This window comes from Lissotriton helveticus, chromosome 7 (assembly GCF_964261635.1).
Source record: "Lissotriton helveticus chromosome 7, aLisHel1.1, whole genome shotgun sequence".
Taxonomy (NCBI): Eukaryota; Metazoa; Chordata; class Amphibia; order Caudata; family Salamandridae; genus Lissotriton; species Lissotriton helveticus.
Genome location: NC_136068.1, coordinates 1,135,512,283 through 1,135,534,224, shown reverse-complemented (window position 1 = coordinate 1,135,534,224; position 21,942 = coordinate 1,135,512,283).

The following is a 21,942-nucleotide window of genomic DNA, read 5'->3' as shown; positions in this document are numbered from 1 at the left end:
AACATTGCAATGGCACAAGACTCAGTTTGAGACACCAAAGCAACAGAGGACGGTGACTGTGCTGCTGAAAAGCATATTGAACCTACCACTGCCTGGTCTCAAGAAGTCACCTGCATCAGTGGCACCAGGAAAGAAAACAATTCAGGCTACTATTCCTGCCATGTTTAGGCCAGAGGGGAAGTATGAATGCAACCACCCAATGGCACATTTGTACAACAAAAAGCTGCTAAAAATGTTAGCTCTGGACCTCCTTCCTTTTGCTTTTTGTTGCAGGGGTGGGTTGTTTTGAATTTGTGTCAGCCATCTGCCCAAAATGGAAGGTTCCCAGTCAGTCCTATTTTACCAGAGTTGCTGTTCCGGCGCTACGTCACACTATGCTTGAATTGCTCGGACAAGCTTTGCAGCAGAGTGCTATCCACACTATCCACCTGACAACAGACATGTGGACCAGTTTCCAAGCAACTGATTACATGTGCATCACTGCACACCGGACCTCTTTTGAGGGGGCTAGAGAAAACATTTCTGCAGTTGTTGACACTGCTGAGATTTTTAATGTTGCTCAGACGCATGCCACAGTAGCAATGCTTGCAATGAAGACAGCACATACAGCTGCAAACATTTTGGAAGACTTTATCAACAAGTTCCTTGAATGGCTATGACCAAGAGGGGTAATGATTCGATTTGTTGCCACAGACAATGGTAGTAATATAGTTAAGGCCATGGTTTAATGGTGGTTATTTCAGGGTCCTGTATTTAGCGCACTGCATCAACATCATTATAGAGGACCTTCTCAAAAAAGAAGACCAAATTAGCAACTTACTGTCTACCTACATCAGAATCTGCATTCATTTTAGCCATTAATTTAAATCCCGGAAACAGCTGAGGGTCATACTGCGAGATAATAAAATGCTGGTTAATGCACTCATACAGGAGGTGCCAACATGCTGTAACTCCACTTATTACATGCTTGAAAGCCTGTTTGAGCAGTACAGACCTATCAATGAATATATGTCATGCAAAGAGGAGATGCAACTGTAAAAGTTATGATCATTGAGATGGACCAGTGGGGCCTAGTCAAATGCCTGACAGAGATGCTGCTTCCTTTTGAAGTGTTCATAATGGAAGTCAGCAAAGAGGACAGTACCATGGGCAAAGCTATCCCATTGTTGTACATGCTACAGGGACAGCTAAAGGAGGTGTTTGAAATGTATGCAGGTTTGGAGGAAAAAAGTGACAAAGAAAACAGTGCGAAGTAAAATAGTAACCCCCAAAAAAGAATGAAATCATATATATAGTCATACAAATATTATATCCCAAGTAAACTAAAGCCCACAACACCTATACCACCCCTCTCCCTAACTCTAACCAATGTATAAAGGATGTCCAAATTGTCCAAAGAAATGTCCATAAAAAATGCCCAAAACCCCAAGAATCTGATTTCCCCACCTCCCCCACTCTCATGCTCTCCCCAACAAGTCCCATCCACCAAATAAAAGATGAAAAACGCGGCAAGAGACTAGAGACCTAGTAGCGGGCTAGTACTCGGAGCTTCTGCTATAACAGGTTGAACCGCTCCTCCATCCTGGCTATCATTTGTGCCATCCTTAGCAGCATGCGGTGCTGAAAGGCTCCGAGAATAGGGGGGAGCAGCAGTGGTTCAAGAATGACGGCGAGCGGCTGCCACAGCGCCGTACAACGGAAGGCACTGAGGCCTGGCGGGGGCCAGGGCACTGGAAGCTGCAGCTACTGCTACCTACTCCTCCCCCCTCAGGACAACCAGCTGCTGATATTCAGCCTGGATGTCCTCCAGCTTGCTTTTTCCAGGTCCTGGCTGCTATATCCTGCCTGTTGGGTTGTGATGAGGATGATGGTGGATTGGCAGAAGTAGCTATATCAAGAAAGAAAAATGATGAATTGTAACCAATACTCTTAGCAAAACAGTAACACATGAAATTATATAGTGGTACACTAACATTAGCAGTGCATAACATTTGCTGGTATCTGCGATTCGTCAGCCCATTCGATTTTGTTGTGATTACAGTTCCAAGCATTAAGCACTATGGATTATTCATGTATTCTTCTTTTCTCTCTTTTATCTTTATTAATGTAGGCATGCCAGATTAGCTTTTGCTCTAGATGGACCTACTTGTGTCGCGTTATACTTTGCTACTGTCTGCAGGTGGGGCAGCTGCACCACACAATTATCTATTTTCCTATCATGGCTCTGCTCTATTAAATCAAATGCTCACTTTCACTTTGACTCTGACTACTACAACAAGGCAGATGAATAGTTACTAAAATATTAATGAAATTCAGCACAACATGAGGTACTACTATTGTAACCTTGCAGCTGATAGACACATGGCTGACACTGCTGAAATACCATGGGTAAGGAGTAGGCCTCAGAGGGTAACAATTGATGATGATGATGGGTGGGTAGGGTAGGGATACATAATATATGTTATGCTTGAAAACTACTTTGAGTCAAGGGAATAGTCGAAAATATAACCTCGCTCAAACCCTTGAATCAAAAACCTTGATAAAAAACATTCCTTGTTTATGCTTTTTCCCATGGATTTTTCCATTTTTCACTGCATTTTTCTCTAGCATTATTTTTATTCCTCACCATTGGCTTTGCTACTCAGTTACAGTTTAGGTCTTACATTCCCTTCATCCAATGTTCACTGTCAATACTAGTACCATCCATCCATCCAAACATGGCAATCATTCTCAACAAAACTTTCACCAACATACATTTGTCATTTTAAACACCCATGTGTTCTTGCTTTGATCCATCAAACTGCCTGGAGGATTCCTTTTACCCATACACTTTCACACACGCAGGCAGGCATAATTTCTTTCACCTTTCACCCATCCTTCACCCACCCATCCATGCATGCAACCTATCAGTAAGGGTGGGTCGGAGAACTCTGCTCCACCCACGGAGTTTGCAGAGAAAACGCGGAGTAGGCACAACTCTGCACACTCTGCAGTGGAGCGTAGTTGGCCCACCACCAGTCTTCATCCACCTATTACTTTAAACATTTACAGTAGTTAATAAAAAATTAAATACACTTACCTTAAGTGCTCTGTCCTCGGACTGCCCTCCTCATCTGTTTCCTCTCCGTCCATACATATTAGGGAAACTGCTCATGTGCGCACACCCATGCATACGCATTTCTTTGCGAGAAATGCATAAGCATGGGCGAGCGCGCACATGCGCAGTTTCCTTAATCTGTATCGGACGCAGAGGAAACAGACAATGAGGGCAGCCAGGGGACGGCGCGCTTAAGGTAAGTGTATTTAATTTTTTATTAAATACTGTAAATGTTTAAAGTAATGGGGGGTGAAGGCAGGTGGGGTAGCGGAGCTACGCGGATTTTTACAGAGTTTGATTTTCAACTCCATGGCGCTCCACTTAGCCCTACTCCGCACACTACACCCAGGGTTACCTGTCAGCCACCTATATCCACCCATTTACCGACGCATCCTTCTCTGACAGTCACATTACAATTTGCACCCCTTCCTCCATCCATCCTTCTTGACCATCAGCGCATCAAGGTCTTACTCTTCTTCATGAAACTTTTTCGGCTGAGTTAAAGATAAAAGAGGCCATTAGTTACTCAACTCCCTCAGTACATGCTAATGCTAAGTAAAGAAGGGTGTTTTCATCTGTTCACAAAGTGGTCTCACTTTCAACAGTACAATGTAGACCCTTGCAGTGAGTATATAAATTGTCAATAAGCTTAAAATATAACTTACCACTTCTCGCCATTGGCGTTGGCTCCCCACCTGCTTCTGCATCATCTGCTCCCGCGATGTCAATGCCGTCCCCACTTGCCCCTGCACTGGGGGTCGGTGCGGCTAGAAAAAACATTAAACATATTTAGATGCCATATCCACCGCCCCCTATTTATTTTTTTCTGTAGCAAAATTGAAAATACATAACCACACACATCACTAGCAATTCAGGTACAGTAGTCACAGTATATCCTATAAAAAATTATCAACTATCCAGTTGGGCATTTTATTTATGTTGGTGAACATTTTTGAAAATCCACTCAAGAAGACAACCTGTAGTGTAAACGACTGAACTGAGTGGCTAGAGCTAATGGTGGATTTGAGTTTTTGAAAAGAAATGAGTGGCCAACTAACCGGACAAACACACATAAAGTCTTCTTCGTTGGCAAATGTAATGGTGCTGTCCTCCTCCTCCTCATACTTCCCACCAGCCATGATACATGGTAATCAGTTCACAATCAACTGCTGCTAATAAATAATACTAGGCCTAGATACGAAGAAGACACAACAATGGGGTGTCAAATGTAACCATGGCCACTCTCTCATTTTACTATTTGAGTTTGAGAAACTAAAAGAAAGCCTTCTCATCGCTACAAATATGTGTAGAATACCTTACTTGGGCATGCAGTCTGCCCTGTAAAGTAGTAGTATTAGTAGTAGTACTAGTAGAGAAGTAAGGACAAATGGGTTCTCTGAATCTTACAGTACTACTATTAGGCAGTCCACAAAATGCATATGGGGAGGGGGAAAGCAGACTGAAAATCCAGAAGAAAGAAAGCTACAAACAGAGGTAGTTTGAGGGGAAATATAGACACTAGAAATATAACATAACTTAGTAAATAGTGGGATATGCAGGGATAACAAGATTTTTGGAACAGGTAGATCAATGAGGATTTGAGAAAGAAAAAAAACGACAAAATAGGTAAAAAATAGTTCAAATTAAGGATCAGTAAAAGTTAGGAAAATATTTAATAATGTTAACAACAGGAGGATTTACTGGGACCAGCAGAGCCATCCGCCGAGTAGAAGCGTTCTTCCTGCTTCGATGCACCTCCAGTTCCCTCACTGGCGTAAGACGACCTCTGGATGCTGATGCATGTAATACATAATCAAAGAGACAAGAAATAATTAGTAGTACATAAATAATCACTGCAAAACTATTTTTGGACAGGAAATGGCAATTGCAATAACATTGAACTTTCCTAAATCATATTGACTGGTAGTAGACTAGTATTGCGGACCATCTGTCAGGATTGGTCAGGTCAAGGCATCAAAATGTCCTGATAGACATTGAGTCTGTTATAGGAGGTGAGGATATCGTTCTGGAAGACTTCGTAGAGCCATTCCTTTGGTTCTGCTTTCATTGTGGCTGTGTATGTTACTACCAACACCGTCGCGACCATTCAAGATGGTTGCCCCTATTGGCAATTCAGGTTGCCATTCTAGTTTTTCCCAGTTCTCCAAGTACAGCGGTGTTCGCGCTTGCGCTCAATGAGCGCGGCGCACTTCAACTGAAGTTTTTCGTGAGACGGCAGCGTTTCTGATATTGCCGCTACCGTTCACGGTACTTCTGCCCTGCTTTTGGAAAATTTGGAGCCATGCACTCACATTTGAAAATGCTTCATTCTCTTGCGTCTTATTCCAGATTTGAAGGAGTTCAAGAGGGTTTCAGGCAGCGAACAGCTAAGTGGGGCGTTTTTCCCTTTCAAGTATCATTATGCCATTCATCCGGTGAAGGGGTTGTTTCCTTTACTGAAGTAAACAAGTAAGTGACCCTCATATATTCCGTGGCAAGGCTAGAGCACTAGGACATGAACAATACATATTTAGAAATAAGGTAGTGTTTTAAGCAGAAGTCACCAGCAAAACCAGAGCCAGGGAGTGACTAAACTAATTCACCAGGATCTTACAGACTAATTCCGTACTATTGACCATTGATTCGCAGGAGCACCAAGTAGATATAATTATAGATATAATTGTACTTACCAACCTTTTGGAACTGCAGTCTGCTCCTATAATAAAGAAAAGAGCAAGAGGAAAGCTAATTAGACAACAAGAAATAAAAGAGACACTACAAGAATAAGTAGACAGGAGGATAACAAAGAGATGTACATTAGAAGAAAAGATTAAACCAAATAGGTCATGAAATATTGTAGATGATACATTAGTTCTTGTGTTGCAGATTTCCTACCTGAAATAAGATATCACCAAACACAGAAGCAGACAGGTCAACTCCTCACTATTACTATTGTGTGGCAACCTCTGGGATACAGCCAGGTAACTTAGAGTTGTTAACAGTCGTAGAGTTGTAGATAATTTCCTTGTGGTAGAGTTATATTAAGTTATCTTTTGCAGGCACCTGCCCGGAGAGCAGCGCAAGCCCAGACCAGAACGAACCCAGTGGCAGTCTCTCTTTTCCTTCCCAATCCCCCTTCCCTCTCTTGGCTACTAGTGAGCATTCTCAGCTCGCTGTAGTGGAGTAGGGGATCCTGGAAATATTCCTATGCTCCCGTGGAAACTACAGTTCTGGTTACAGGTACTTGACAGATTGAAGTTCTCTTTTCCAAAACTTCTACCTGAGTACAATGGCTAAGGGAATAGATATTAAGGCGTTGGCTTTAGTGTTAGATGGAATACAAAAACAGTTAAGTGACACCATGAATGAGAATAAGTCTCTTAGCAAAGAGGTTAGGAAATCAAGTCAAGAGACCCAGTATTTACATCAGAGAGTTGAGGAGATTTCGGGAGGCCAAAGTCCAATGTCAAAGGAAAATAAAGCAAAGACCTCTTCTCCAGCACCTTCATCTGCAGTGCTCACCACTCAGGTAGTTCATGCAATTTCCCTAACTATTCAATTAGCAGCCCCTGAAAGGTTTAGGGGGGATCCCCAAAAGGCCCACATTTTCATCACCCAGTGTTCATTAATTTTTTTGTGTAGACCCACCATTTTCAAGGAAGATCAGTCCAAGGTGGCCTTCATATTGTCTTATCTGAGTGGAGATGCGGCCGCTTGGTCAATGCCATTGGTCAACAATAATCATTCCACTTTATATGAATTTGAAGGATTCAAAGGAGAAGTTCTGCATATGTTTGACAGACGTTCCTTCTCTCAATCTACAGAAAACAAATTATTAGATTTAAAGCAGGGCAAATGAGATTTGGTCGCATACCTGGCTCAATTTAATAAACTCATAGTAAAGACAAACTGGCCAGAGGCCAAGAGGGCTGCCATATTTTACAAGGGTTTAAAAGATGAATTAAAGGACGTATTAGCTAAAATTCCGAAGTGACCCTCTGATGTCTCGTAGCTAATTGATTTAGTGTTACAGATTGACCAACGGCTGTGTGAACGAAGAAGTGAGCGGAAGACGGATGTGAGATTATTCCCCCATGTTTTGATAGAGCAAGGTCAGACAATTTGAGATTGAAAGAGACTGGATCTGAAGAAGAGCCCATGCAGATTGGATCAGTCCATGGGCCTTTGACCAAGGAGGAAAGAGAAAAGAGACGAGTGGGTAAACTATGCATGTTTTGTGGAAGCTCTGGTCACTTTGTGAAAGATTGTCCAAAGAAGCCCAAAAATAATATGTGGGTAAAAGACAGGCTTCACCAGTAAAGGGAGTTGCTCTGGTGGAAGCTGATGATAAATCAACTCTGAATTCCCAATTCATCACCAATACTTTGCAATCTGCAGCTCCTCATCTGTTTATCTCCATTCTGATTAAATTTGGAAACACGGAAGTGGATAAGATCGCAGTCATGATTTATTCAGGAGCGACTGGACATTTTTGCGATATTGGATTTGCCAAATCGTTAGGAATTTTATTTCTCAAGAAAGAGAGACCTGAATCGGTGCGTGCCTTCAATGGAACTAATCTATCGTCAGGACCAATTGTTCATGATACAGAAGAAATCTCCCTGAGAGGTCCAGGTCATCATATCAGTGTCTTAAGGTTCAGCCTAATAGATGTCCCTCAATTCCAGTTCATCTTGGGATTACTGTGGCTCACCAAACATAATCCGAAGATTTATTGGGCCAAGAGATCTATTGAGATGAATTCTGCATATTGTCTGGAACACTGTTTTGATTGGAAGGAGAATAATCATCCTCTGACGCCACCGACGATTTTGGCTAGTTTGACCCATTCAATTTGTACTGTGGAAATTCAAGAAATCCCACGTGAATTCCATGATTTGGCATCAGTTGTTGATGAACAGGAGGCTCAGAAGTTACCACCTTATCGAAAGTATGATTGCAAGATCGAATTGGAACCTCCAGCCTCCTTGCCGTGTAGTAGAATCTATGCGCTTTCTGAAGCTGAAAATCAACATCTCAAGGAGCACTTAGATCAATATCTAGCAAATGGGTTCATTCGCCCGTCCATATCGCCAGTCTCTAGTCCACTATTTTTCATTCCTAAGAAGGATGGCAAACTTAGACCTTGCATCGATTGTACGGCTCTCAATCTAGTTACAAAAAAGAATAGATAACCTCTACCATTAAGAGGGGCCTACCATTTGGTGAGGATGGTGGAGGGCGATGAATGGAAAACGGCATTTCGAACTCGACTGGGTTTGTTTGAATACCAGGTTACGCCCTTTGGCCTGTGCAACGCTCCAGCGGCTTTCCAGCACTTCGTCAATAACGTGCTAAGGGAATTTCTGGGCCGCTTCGCAGTTGTTTATATTGATGACATCCTCTTCTTTTCCACCAACATGAAAGAGCATATCCAGCATGTTTGGCCAATTTTGAGAAAACTGATGGAAAATCAACTTTTCGTCAAGTTAGAGAAATGTGTGTTTCATTTCACTCAGGTGGAGTTTTTGGGTTTTGTGTTATCCCCAGAAGGTATATCGAAGGATGATGGTAAGGTAAAGACAATCCGGGACTGGCCATCTCCTCGAAGTGTGAAGAAGTACAAAGCTTTATTGGCTTTGCCAATTTTTATAGACAATTCATTTCTAATTTTTCAGAAAAGTTTTGTCCGCTTACACGGTTGTTAAAGTAAAATTTCAAATTTGAGTAGAATGCAGATACGGAAAAAGCCTTCATGGATTTAAAGAAGATTTTCACCACAGCTCCAGTGCTTCTTCATCCTAATCCTAAAGAACCATTTTATGTGGAAGCGGATGCTTCAAATCTGGCCATTGGAGGTATTCTGTCCCCAAGACACCAAAGCACTGGGCAGTTACATCCAGTCACATACAGAACTACGAAAATTGACTCCAGCGGAAAAGAATTATTCCATTGTGGATAAAGAAATTTTGGCTGTTAAAGACGCTTTCCAGGAGTGGAGACACTATTTATTGGGAGCATGACATGAGGTAAAAGTTTTCACTGATCATCGGAATCTCCAGTTTTTAAAGTCTGCTCGAACACTCACCCCGAGACAATTAAGATGGTCACTATTTTTAGAAACTTTAATTTTGTCTTGACTTACAAGCCTGATTCCTAATTAGGAAACGTACTCATTTCAAACTCATGTGTATTGCACACAAGTCCAACTATGGTGTTGGCCCAAGTTACCTAGCTATGAAAATGGTATTTACAAAATTGAAAATATCTTCTGACCCACCCCTTAGAGTTCGAACCACCAGAAATGGAAGTGGATCTTTCTCCCACATAGCTCCTCAACAATAGAACAAGTTTCCAACACATTTCTGAGCCATTACAGATCACAGATTGTTTAAAAAGCAGATGAAAATCTGGTTATTCTAATCCATTTTCCTATGTCTAGGACTCTTCCTTAATCGGCCAGCTACAGCGCCATGAGACCCTTTGGGGTGATATGTGCACTTAATAAATGGACATAAAATAACATAACAAACCTCACTAAAAACACACACAAAAAATAGAACAAATTGCAAAATCTACACTTAAGAAGACTGAGGGAAAGATAATAAATAAAAATGATCATAAAAAAAGTTTTGGGAAAGAAGGATTGAAAAGATTTAAGCAGGATTGAAAGTAGGCCCCAGCACCATAACAGAGAAGAAAACAAAATGGCCGTGCCCATGCATGACCGTGTGGTGCAGTTTGCATGATATTTCCTCCCAAGCATGCAATGCACTTTGCCATATGGTGGAAACATCACGTGAAAGGGCAGGACAAGCAACTCCGCCTGCTTACGGAACTCCAAGTAGCGCTGCAGAGTTTTTTTACCTCTTTGCGGAGTTCAGCAAAGTGCGGCTACACAAGCTCCACCCAGGGTTACTGCTTATATAAATTTCAAGTGTTATGTATAGGTCTTTAGTAGAAAGTTACTCTTATCTACATCTGTTTGTCCCACCAAAAGAACCTACATTGTCTTACCTGTGTGTCTATCTGGGTGCAGCATGACACCTTGCCATGCAAAAATCATTAGCTGTTAGTTGGCAAAAATATATATAACTATCCATGTTCAATGTTGGAAGTTCACTATGTGCACTAAGCCAATAGCCATGCTAAATTAAGTAAACAAATCAAAGGACTCAGGGTCCAGGCTCTCTTTTTTAAATGAGCGAAATAACCTAATCAAACATTTTTTAAATAACATATGTCTGACCGACATGGGTGATTTTAATTTCCATCTCAAAGAGATCAACCACCAAGACTCTCTAACACTTATTGAAGCCCTTCAGAGTGTGGGAATGATGCAGTTGGTACTAGCTCCTACTCATAAGGCAGGTCACACACTAGAAGGTATATTTTCTAATAATACTAGGGTGCCCTATCAATCAATTATTCCATTGTGGATAAAGAACTTTTGGCTGTTAAAGACGCTTTCCAGGAGTGGAGACACTATTTATTGGGAGCAAGACACGAGGTGACAGTTTTCACTGATCATCGGAATCTCCAGTTTTTAAAGTCTGCTCGAACACTCACCCCGAGACAATTAAGATGGTCACTATTTTTGCAGACTTTAATTTTGTCTTGACTTACAAGCCTGGATCCTAATTAGGAAACGTACTTGTTTCAAACTCATGTGTATTGCACACAAGTCCAACTATGGTGTTGGCCCAAGTTACCTAGCTATGAAAATGGTATTTACCGAATTCAAAATATATTCTGAACTTCCCTGGGAGTTCGAACCACCAGAAATTGAGGTAGATCTTTCTCCCACATAGCTCCTCTACAATAGAACAAGTTTCCAACACATTTCTGAGCCATTACAGATCACAGATTGTTTAAAAAGGAGCTGAAAATCTGGTTATTCTAATCCATTTTCCTATGTCTGGGACTCTTCCTTAATCGGCCCGCTACAGCGCCATGAGACCCTTTGGGGTGATATGTGCACTTAATAAATGTACATAACATAACATAACAAAACTCACTAAAAACACACACAAAAAGTAGAACAAATTGCAAAATATACACTTAAGAAGACTGAGCGAAAGATAATAAATAAAAATGATCAGAAAAAAAGATTTGGGAAATAAGGATTAAAAAGAATTAAGCAGGATTGAAAGTAGGCCCCAGCACCATAACAGAGAAGAAAACAAAATGGCAGTGCCCATGCATGACTTTGTGGTTCAGTTTGCTTGATATTTCCTCCCAAGCATGCAATCCGCTTTGCCATATGGTGGAAACTTCAAATGAAAGGGCAGGACAAGCAACTACGCCTGCTTACAGAACTGCAAGTAGCGCTGCAGAGTTTTTTTTACCTCTTTGCGGAGTTCCGCAAAGTGCGGCTACACAAGCTCCACCCAGGGTTACTGCTGATATAATCTTCAAGTGTTATGTATAGGTCTTTAGTAGAAAGTTACTCTTATCTACATCTGTTTGTCCCACCTAAAAGAACCGACATTACCTTACCTATGTGTCTATCTGGGTGCAGCATGACACCTTGCCATGCAAAAAGCATTAGCTGTTAGTTGGCAAAAATATATATAACTATCCATGTCAAACGTTGGAAGTTCGCTATGTGTACTAAGCCAATAGACATGCTAAATTAAGTAAATAAATCAAAGGACTCAGGGCCCAGGCTCTCTTTTTTAAATGAGCGAAAAAACCTAATCAAGTCTTTTTTAAGTAATATATGTCTGACCAACATTGGCGATTTTAATTTACATCTCAAAGAGATCAACCACCAAGGCTCTCTAACACTTATTGAAGCCCTTCAGAGTGTGGAAATGATGCAATTGGTTCTAGCTCCTACTCATAAAGCAGGTCACACACTTGAAGGTATATTTTCTAATAATACTAGGGTGTCCTATCAATCAGTTACTCCCCCTTAGATGGTGCAACCCTAGGGCAGTTGCTTTTTCCTTTACTTCCTCGTCCTCAGTTAGCAGCTGACAGCCCTTTCAAACTATGTCCAGGTTATGAAAGTAGAAGAGAGTGTCTGCTGAAGCCTTCTCCAATACCTTGGACAGTATATCCATTAAGACCTCGAAGAATGTAGACAGAGGGGCAGAGGCATTACCAGATTGGCTGCAGATGGCAGCCAATAATAGCACCCATCAGAGAAGTCATGCAAAAATTTCCCTCCACATCAGCCCCCTGGTTCAATGAGACACTCAGAACGCTGAGGCAGGTGTGTCACTTACAAGAAATCATATGGAGGAAGAATCAGGATGAGCAAGAAAAAATCATCTATAGAAACCAAATTAGGGAATACAAATTAGGTTAGATTGACAAGAAATCCAAATATTGTACTTTAAAAACTTGAGAATGCCACATCAGTCAAAGAACTGTTTAGGGTGGTTCAACAGATCTCCACCCCTTTGGCCACTGGAGAGCCCAAAGGTTCACAACTATTCTGCAACCAACCTGCTACCTTTTTTCAATCTAAGACTGAAGATATCAACTAGGGATTTGAAGTATCCTCTAACTCACATGTGCAGCCAACCCCAGCCAGAGGCATCCTGGTTGGGGCTGGAAGACATCCAAGCAAAAAGACCAAGAGCCCAAATTTCTTTCGGCCTTCCCATGTATTACCGCTAAGATGGTGGAAAAATACCTTATCAACCCTTTGAAGCTGGTCCACCAGCAATCCTTCTCCTGGCAGCTAGCACTGTGGCTCAACCTCTTTCCAATTTAATGAGTCAAGTAGTTATCTCTAGATCTTATCCCCAGAGATGGAAGGAGGCATTTATTAGGCCCTTTCTAAAGCAAACCAATCTGGATAGTAAGGACTGTAAAGACGATCACCATATCTTGCTGTTTCCTTGTCCAGCAAAAATTCTAGAGAAACATCTTAATTTCCACCTGATGGAATTTTCAGAACAGCAGGGCTGGCTGGACAACTCGCAGTTCGGATTTAGGAACCACCATGGAACGGAAGCTGCGCTGATTTCATCCACAGACTATCAGGTACTTAGTGGATGAAGGACAGGGCATAGCATTGATATGCCTTTATCTATCAGCAGCGTTTGATACCATCTTGCCTTTCTTGATTGAGCACCTCCAAGACTTGGGCATCACACATCAAGCCCTGACCCTCCTGTCTTCTTACCTTATGGATTGTTTATAGTGGGTGTATTTACAGCTGTTCTACACAGAGTATTTCTCTCTCCCGTGTAGAGTGCTGCAGGGCTCTTCATTAAGCCCTAAACTCTTTAACCTTTATGTGGTACCTCTTGCAGCCATAATTCAGGCATGTGCGATGAAAGCATTATCATATGCTGATGATACACAGATCATTGTGTCAGTTCCCAAGAACTTGGGCTCAACTGCATAAAACTTCTTGATATGTATGTGAGCAGCGGCAGACTGGATGGGACGACATTTTCTAAAACTAAATGGTGAAAAAAACAATGTGCTGCTCTTCGGCACAGGTTCTTTGAGCTAGAACAGCAGATGGTGGTCAGACACATTAGGCACCTGCCACATTCCAGGGAAGAAGGCCAAAAAGCTCCGAGTCCTCGTTGACACTGTAATTAGTCTAAATGTGCAGGATAATTGCATTGTTTTGACCTGCATCTTGCCCATAAGGATTCTCAGGAAAATCTTTCCTCTTATCCCTCAGCCAGCACGTAAGTATGTTGCACTAGCCCTGGTTATGTCCAGACTGAACTATTGCAACTCTCTTTACCTAGACTAAACACGACCACCCAGCAGAAACTTAAAGTGGTACAAAATGTGCTGTCCAGAATAACTCTTGACATTCCCAGGAGCCAGTCAGCTACTACGGGGTTGGATGCCTTACATTGGCTCACCATTAGAAAGCACATTATGTTTAAAGCACTCTGGGCAAGGCCCTTTTTCTCCACTGTCCATCAAAAATTAAAGATATGTTCTGCTGGCACTCTCCACGGAGAAACCTGTGATCACCTCACCAAAGTCTGCTCATTGTGCCCAGAACCAAAAAGAAGAAATGGTGTGACAGAGTGTTCTCAATTGTGGCAAGCAGACTTTGGAACTCGCTCGTGCAAATCCTGAGGGCTATCCCTCAGTTCTTGCCCTTCTGGAAAGCACTCAAGACCTGGCTCTATAGGCTATACACAGTTCTTTAGTGACACATTTACAGGCAGGTCATAGTTTTCCAAATGGTTGGCTACAGTCCCCTGATACCTTCGGGTAATTGTTGCACTCTACAAATTTAAACTAAAATAAAATCATTCCTACCCATTTGCTGTCATGCATAGCAGTGCAGTAAAGTGACTTACTGCGCTGCATTGTGTGGCTGTACTCAAATTATGTCCCTTAGTGTACAGTCACAGGACATTTGGTGATCAATACTGTGATCCACAGGTATCAGGCTACCACCAGCATAATGACATGCTGCACGCACACTTAGCCACCGCACACTGTTTAGTTATACACACACATTGAGCTATACTAGAGTGTGTCATGGTGAACACTCACTACCAGCACACACACATTAACCATGAGCACACTGTTCCACATATGAACCTATGTGATATGTATGTCTTGCACAGGCTTTCTGCATGTGGTTTTACTATGCACTTTTCATGATCAACCTGATATTGGGCAGGGGATAGTGTAACACACAGCAGCAGACCTTCTGAAGAGGTGAGTAAGCCAGTAGCACTCACTGCAATGAACCAGGGTTGAATGGTCATGTTCACTACTACTGCTTACTACATAGCATGCTGCCACCCCAATTTAGCCCTGTCTTACTCATGGCAAAGGCAGTAGCATACATCTAGTATGAGGGCAGGTCATTGTGTAGCCCTCCTGGTCCAAGCAGACTGCAATCCATGACACAGTCGTATTTTAATGGCAAACACACATATTCCTTGTTCTCCTTTGGTTTATACAAAATTAGTTATCCACTCAACTATGCAGTTTGGCACTCAGGGCAGGAGTAGAATACGTTTACCATGCAGGGAAACATTCTGTCAGTGGTGGTCCATCCTACACCCTAATCGAACTCTAGGTGTGTGTTTGGACCTAGACTGTTGGAAAAACGGAGACATATGTGTACTTTGATCTTTTGGTATCATATATTCACCTAGAATAGACATATGCACTTGAATTGAGCCTACACTTACAGTGCATGACAGAAATGGAATTTACAACGACTTCTTCCATTATTGCTCCTGACACTTCAGTCAACATACACATTTACACCTATGTTAAGGAACAAATACTTTGTTCAACACCAAATTATTTTAGTGTAACTGTCACAAATTACCACGCCTAGTTACACCACTGAACATACACGCATCTCACACTTAGCCAAAATATTCCCTTTCTACTCATATTGACTTCACTTGTGAATCCTATCCTATGATGATTGTGTTGCTTTGGTGACTACTGCTGAAAAAGTGAATCTGTCTGTGTGAGTGTGAGTTGACACAATTCTTCTCATGGTTGATTTCCCCTACTTCCATTTCAGGATTGGTGAGGGTATAAAGTATGAAACAATGGTACATCACTGTCTACATGTTGCAATAATTTATGCCCAGTATGTGCATATGACACAAGATCCTTTACACAAACACAGAGATAACTATTATGTCATACATTTGCACTTCTTAGTTGGTATTAAGTATATTTTTTCTACCAATGAGTAGGCCATTCTCATATGAGCCATTCTGAAACCGCTGATTGATGATACTGTGGCGGAACATGTAGGCATCATTTGCACTCCCCAGATATGTAGCCAGCACATTTATGAACATTCCCTGATGTCCACTATGGCCTGGACATTAATGGAGTACATGAGCTTGTGGTTTCTGTAGAGGTGGGCACCAATTGCATTCAATTGCACCAAGGACGTGAGGAAATCCAGTTATGGTGTAGAATCCTTTCTTGGCAGCCAGTTGTTGTTGTGGAGTTTTGGGGAAGAGAGGTACTGGGGTGTGAGTCTAACGATGTCATCAAAAAAGGAGGGGAGAAAGGCAGAAAATGGTCTTTGTTAGATTCCTGCCAATCTGACTGTTGTGATTTGGAAGGAACCTGATGCCAGCATGAGCAGCACATCCACAAGTTTTGCATTTGGTGTTATGTTATTGGGTCTTGCAGTTGGGGATTAGTGACTTGGCCCAATCTTCTCTGGCAATTGCAAGATGGACTTCCTCTTGAGCCGGGTAACATTGTATGACCTCCTCCTTCCAGTGGTAAATGAGAGATATGCACTGCCGGAAAACACGCTTCCTCCCCCTTTGATGCCTAAGTGGTTGTTTGCTGGTGATGGTGGTGGTCTCATAGCTGCTCCGAGTTACAGTATGATGACCTCCAAGGTGTAGTTGAGCTTGCCAACATGTTTTGTGTTTTCAAGTTTTTATGCCACAGTTACTGCGTCATTTTCTATGCCTGGTTTGATGATGTGCAGCAATTCTGATGCATTTCATGCTTTGCGTTGTGCTTCTACACAATGTGTGATGCAGTGCTACAGCCATAAATGTTATTGTGTTACAGCTGTGTTGGGTTTTGCAGGGGAATGCCTACCTTCCATATATTTAATAGTGCATGATGCATCTGCTTTTGGAGCAGCCTTTGCCCCATGCAACACTTTAAAAATTGAGTATTTTTGCAAGTGCGTTGTGTTATAAATATGACGTAATGCTTGCAGGGCTGTTGCGTCACAATTCTTGTAGCAACACCAGTGCAAGCTTCTCATAAATATGTCCCTAAGTGTCATGACCCAAAGTTTTGCTCACAAGCCCAGGGCTGGTGCACGAATGTAGGCCCCTTCAGCAACCACTGATATTGTGAATGCCAACACTTCATGCCTCCACATCCGATCTGACCATCAAGCTGGAGGTCATTTTCTCTGCTCATATGATTGGATTTCCTGCTATCAGCAGACTGGCCTGGGAGGATTAAAGTGGGATCAAAGAATGATATCCCTGCCTAAGCTCACCATCCATTTGGTGGCTGCACCTCACAGAAATTCACATGTGGTGAAAGCAAGAGAATAGCAAAAAATGTTACAATCCTCATCAGCCAGGCTATCTTGAATCCAGTGGCAAAGTGAGCAAGGGACTCACGTCTGAGCATACCCTGCCACACTTCGGGCGAACAAAGCGAAACAAAAGGGGATGATGGACGGAGCGTTTGAGCAAATCAAACACTCACCCCCAGTGGCTGGGTATGCTCAGACGTGAGTCCCTTGCTCACTTAGCCACTGGATTCAAGATAGCCTGGCTGATGAGGATTATGAATCCGAAACCGGTCCCAGGATGCTTGTTTCCGGTCCATGGAAGACATGGTTTGGCAGTTCGGGCTGTACTGTTCCCATGAGGCACAGGGTCAGACTGATTTGCATATACCCATGTCTGAAATGGGGTGGCTGAGTGGGCTAAAGAATGGTGGTGGATTAAACCCAGATCAGTTGACTGGGGGTGGGTGTTTGATTTGTTCAAACGCTCCGTCCATCATCCCCTTTTGTATCGCGTTGTTTTGTACGTGGCACTTGCAAGAAAGTCATTTGAGGTGTCTGGACACTATCCATGTGGAGTGTGAAAATGGGGAATTTTCTACCTAGGACATACAATGTGTACTACCCTTTACTTTGACTGAAATAAACAAAACCATTGTAGTGACAATAGCCCTAGGAGAATACATGCGTGATGTGAAGAAAGTAGTGCTTATTGAGGTAAGGGCTAGCATTAGATTTAGGAAGGGGAATTGAAAGAAATTGGGCTATTGGTTGAGAGGGGTGAGAACTCCACTTAAATAACAAGGACAATCCTTGTTATGGTGAACCACAAAATTCACTAAATAAACTTGTTCTTAAACCTCTGGTAGATTGGCACAAAAGCAGTCAGGCTTATTTATGCAGCACCAATATAAAAAGTAAACATTTCAAACAAATGACACACAATTACAAAACAATCCCATCAGTAGAGCCGGAGTTATGAATTTTTAAAATTTCAGGTGAAAATTGCATCAAAAAGCACAAACCACTACTCACTGAGCTGGACTGGGTACAAGTCATACGTTCAGGCTAACTATTATGGAGGACAGGTCAGATTCAAGGACAAAGTTCATCCTGGTGAAGAATTTACCTTCTCTAAGGCCAAGACATTGAAAAGACCCTCAGCTGAAGTTTTGTGCTGGAGGGGACACATGGAGATCGTGGTCAGCATGAGGAGAAGGTTGTTGTTGGAGTTTCATGTAGGCGGGAGATGTGGGTGGTCACTGTTTAGCGTGAAGAGCAGGTCACTGCAAGGAGTCATCTTGTGGTCGCAAAGAGCCCCAAGCCTCAGGATTTTCACCTAAGGTTCAGTTTTGTCATGTCTTTTAGGATAGTCTCATTGATGTACTCCCCATTTGACATATATTATTCCATCCACATGATTATAACAATTCTAAACAGGTGACCTTTTACCTAATCGCTTGCTCCTGTCCCTTTAACACAAGCCTCTCAATCTTCTATCTGAATCTCTGTACCTGATGTACAGAAACATGTCCCCAGGGTAAGCAGATTTATTCTGTGTAAGGGTCATAACTTTTTTCATCCTTGGCCAACAGCCATCTGTGCATGATCACACTTGATTGGTTTTCAAAACATCCATGGTTGTTTTAAAAACATATTGATTCTATAAAAAACCATGGAGTGACAAATTTAGTATTAAAGACCCTCACTCACCCCTAAAAATTAGAGGAGAATTCCTTCCACGCTGAGACTGGGGTCCTGCATGCCAAATCTCCAACAAGCAGCGGTCTGACATCCCTTGAGGGTTGTCATCCTCAACGCAGAGATGGGTCCTACATTCCTGACCATCAGGTAAGGGGGCTGGTTCTTCCCTAGCGGTTTCTTGGCTACACAAACACATATAAATGCCCATAAACACACCAACACATACAGGCTACGATAGGTACATTCTAGCAAATTAATTAGGGCACGCATTTTAGGAATATTTAAGAGCTACTGTTTTTATCTGAACTGTTTCTTTTCATTTTAGTAGCACTATGGTAGGGAAATATCTACTATTCACTATATTGGTACTAGCAATCTCTTTTGTATGCTTCTGTCTCCTAATTGTCGCTGCACATATGTTTTACACAAGGCTGTGGCTGGACCTATAAATTCTTATTAAAACATCCTAATCGCCATCATGTGTGTTTTCTGAGAGAAAGCAAGCACGAGTCACTGAGGGAAACATACTGTACCGTTTTCCTCGATCCCTGAGAAATCAGAGTTGTCATGTTCAGTGGTTGCCTGTTGGGAAAATCAACCACCTGTGCTCCAGTGTGTTCCTTTCCTGTTGCTGCTTTTTCCCAACTCCACCCGAAACCAACCAGAACGACAAGGAGGTAATTTCCTGCAGTTCTGTCTGATCTCCAAGGGAAGGGGAAAATGGGAGAGAGAGAGAGATAAACACTGCAAGCCTGGAGTTGGTTTGAAAACTGAATTTGGAACTTCTCTCTCTGGAAAAATCTTGTGGGTCTCTGGGATTCTCGTGTGATTATGGGTGCTGCAATGTCCTATTGAGAATAAACAATATCATAACTATAAATACTTTTAGGGTATCTCCAATAATACTAGCAGAACTATTGTTCCTGTATTAATACTGAACTTCTGATTAACAATAAAAACATACCCCAAAAACGTGAGCCCACGACCCGCCCTTCTCAAATGCTAAATTTTGCCAACAAGTTCTGAAAACGTATTTTGACCTTTTAAAGAAACAAACAACAAGATACACTCAGTAACTTTTCATCAAGTTGTCATAACTTAAACTGAGTCTTTTGTGTCTTATCAGTATAAACTTTCATACCTTATTTGTTCCAGGCGATGCTTCTAAAAGGGAGTCAAAGAAATAAACAACAACAAATTATGTTTTATCAAAGAAACAATTTCTAGCAGCCTTTAGTTTGCGATTAACACATCGTGATTATTATCAGCATTCTGTCTAAAGTCCAAAGTCTGTTCAACGTGCTAATTACAGCTTACTTCTGAGAGAATGTTCTCCTTGAAATCCTTAACCTTCTTTAAATAAACATCTTTCATTTATGTCAACAGTTTCTAAAGGAGCTTCTTTCAAAAGGCTTCTTTCATTTACAAGTCATGGGTTAGATACGATCTTGAATGAATGAACGAAAGGCGGATATGTAGAGCGCAACTAAGCCCAAAGGCGTCAAGGCGCTGGAATGATTTAGAACAGCTACTGCGAGATGGAGAGGTGCCGGGCTACGCATACGCCTCTACAAAGAGCCAAGTTTTTAATTGCCTACGGAAAAGAGAGGGTGAAGTTTGGCCTCTTAGCTCTTCAGGGAGCAAATTCCACAGTCTTGGGGCAAGGGAGGAGAAGGACCTCCCGCCCCATCTGGCTTTAGCAACTCCGGGAACGATCAGCAGTTTTTTATTAGCAGAGCGTAAGGCTCTGCTAGGGGCATATCGGAAAAGAAGAGAGCCAATATCTTCTGCGCCAGAACCAAGGAGGGCATCATGGGTAAGACACAGGACCTTGAATTTTATCCTACACTGCATTGGAAGCCAGTGAAGGTTTTTCCTGGTGAGGGTGGCAGAGGACAGCCTAGGGGCATTGTAAATGCGGTGCACCATGGTTGGCGGAGCTGCGGCGCACAATAACTGGCGCATCCCTGGGGCTGCGCCAGTTTGTAAACCTGCCCCTATACATTTAGCCAACGATGGAGCACTTACTGATTAGACAGTAGAAAGTACTCCAGTTGAGTAGAGGTATTGCACAAAAAGGTGGCATCTTCGTGGACAAACACGCAGGGCGGGATTCATTCTGCCCCCTGTTAGACTCGTTTTTTGTGCCCTTCTGCCCTCTGTTAGACTCGTTTTCCCCTTGTTTTTCTGCCCTTCTGCCCTCTGTTAGACTCGTTTTTCCCTTGTTTTTCTACCCTTCTGCCCCCTGTTAGACTCGTTTTTTGTGCCCTTGTGCCCTCTGTTAGACTCATTTTTCCTTTGTTTTTCTGCCCTTCTGCCCTCTGTGAGACTCGTTTTATGTGCCCTTCTGCCCTCTGTTATTCCCTTGTTTTTGTGCACTTCTGCCCTCTGTTAGACTCGTTTTTTGTGCCCTTCTGCCCTCTGTTAGACTCGTTTTTGTGCCTTTCTGCCCCGTTAGACTCGTTTTTTTGTGCCCTTCGGCCCTCTGTTAGACTTGTTTTTCCCTTGTTTTTCTGCCCTTCTGACCTCTGTTAGACTGTTTTTTTGTGCCCTTCTGCCCTCTGCATCACCACATCATCACTCAGCGCTACCCCAGCATCACTCAGCACCACCACATTATCACTCAGCACCACCACATTATCACTCAGCACCACCACAGCACCACTCAGCACCACCACAGCATCACACAGCACCACCACAGCATCACTCAGCACCACCACATTATCACTCAGCACCACCACAGCACCACTCAGCACCACCACAGCATCACTCAGCACCACCACAGCATCACTCGGCACCACCACAGCACCACTCAGCACCACCACAGCATCACTCAGCACCACCACAGCACCACTCAGCACCACAACAGCACCACTCAGCGCCACCACAGCATCAATCAGCGCCACCACAGCATCACTCAGCGCCACCAAATTATCAATCAGCACCCCCACAGTACCACTCAGCACCACCACAGCATCACTCAGCACCACCACAGCATCACTCAGCACCACCACAGCACCAATCAGCACCACCACAGCACCACTCAGCGCCACCACAGCATCACTCAGCACCACCACAGCATTACTCAGCACCACCACATTATCACTCAGCAGCACCACAGCACCACTCAGCACCACCACAGCATCACTCAGCACCACCACAG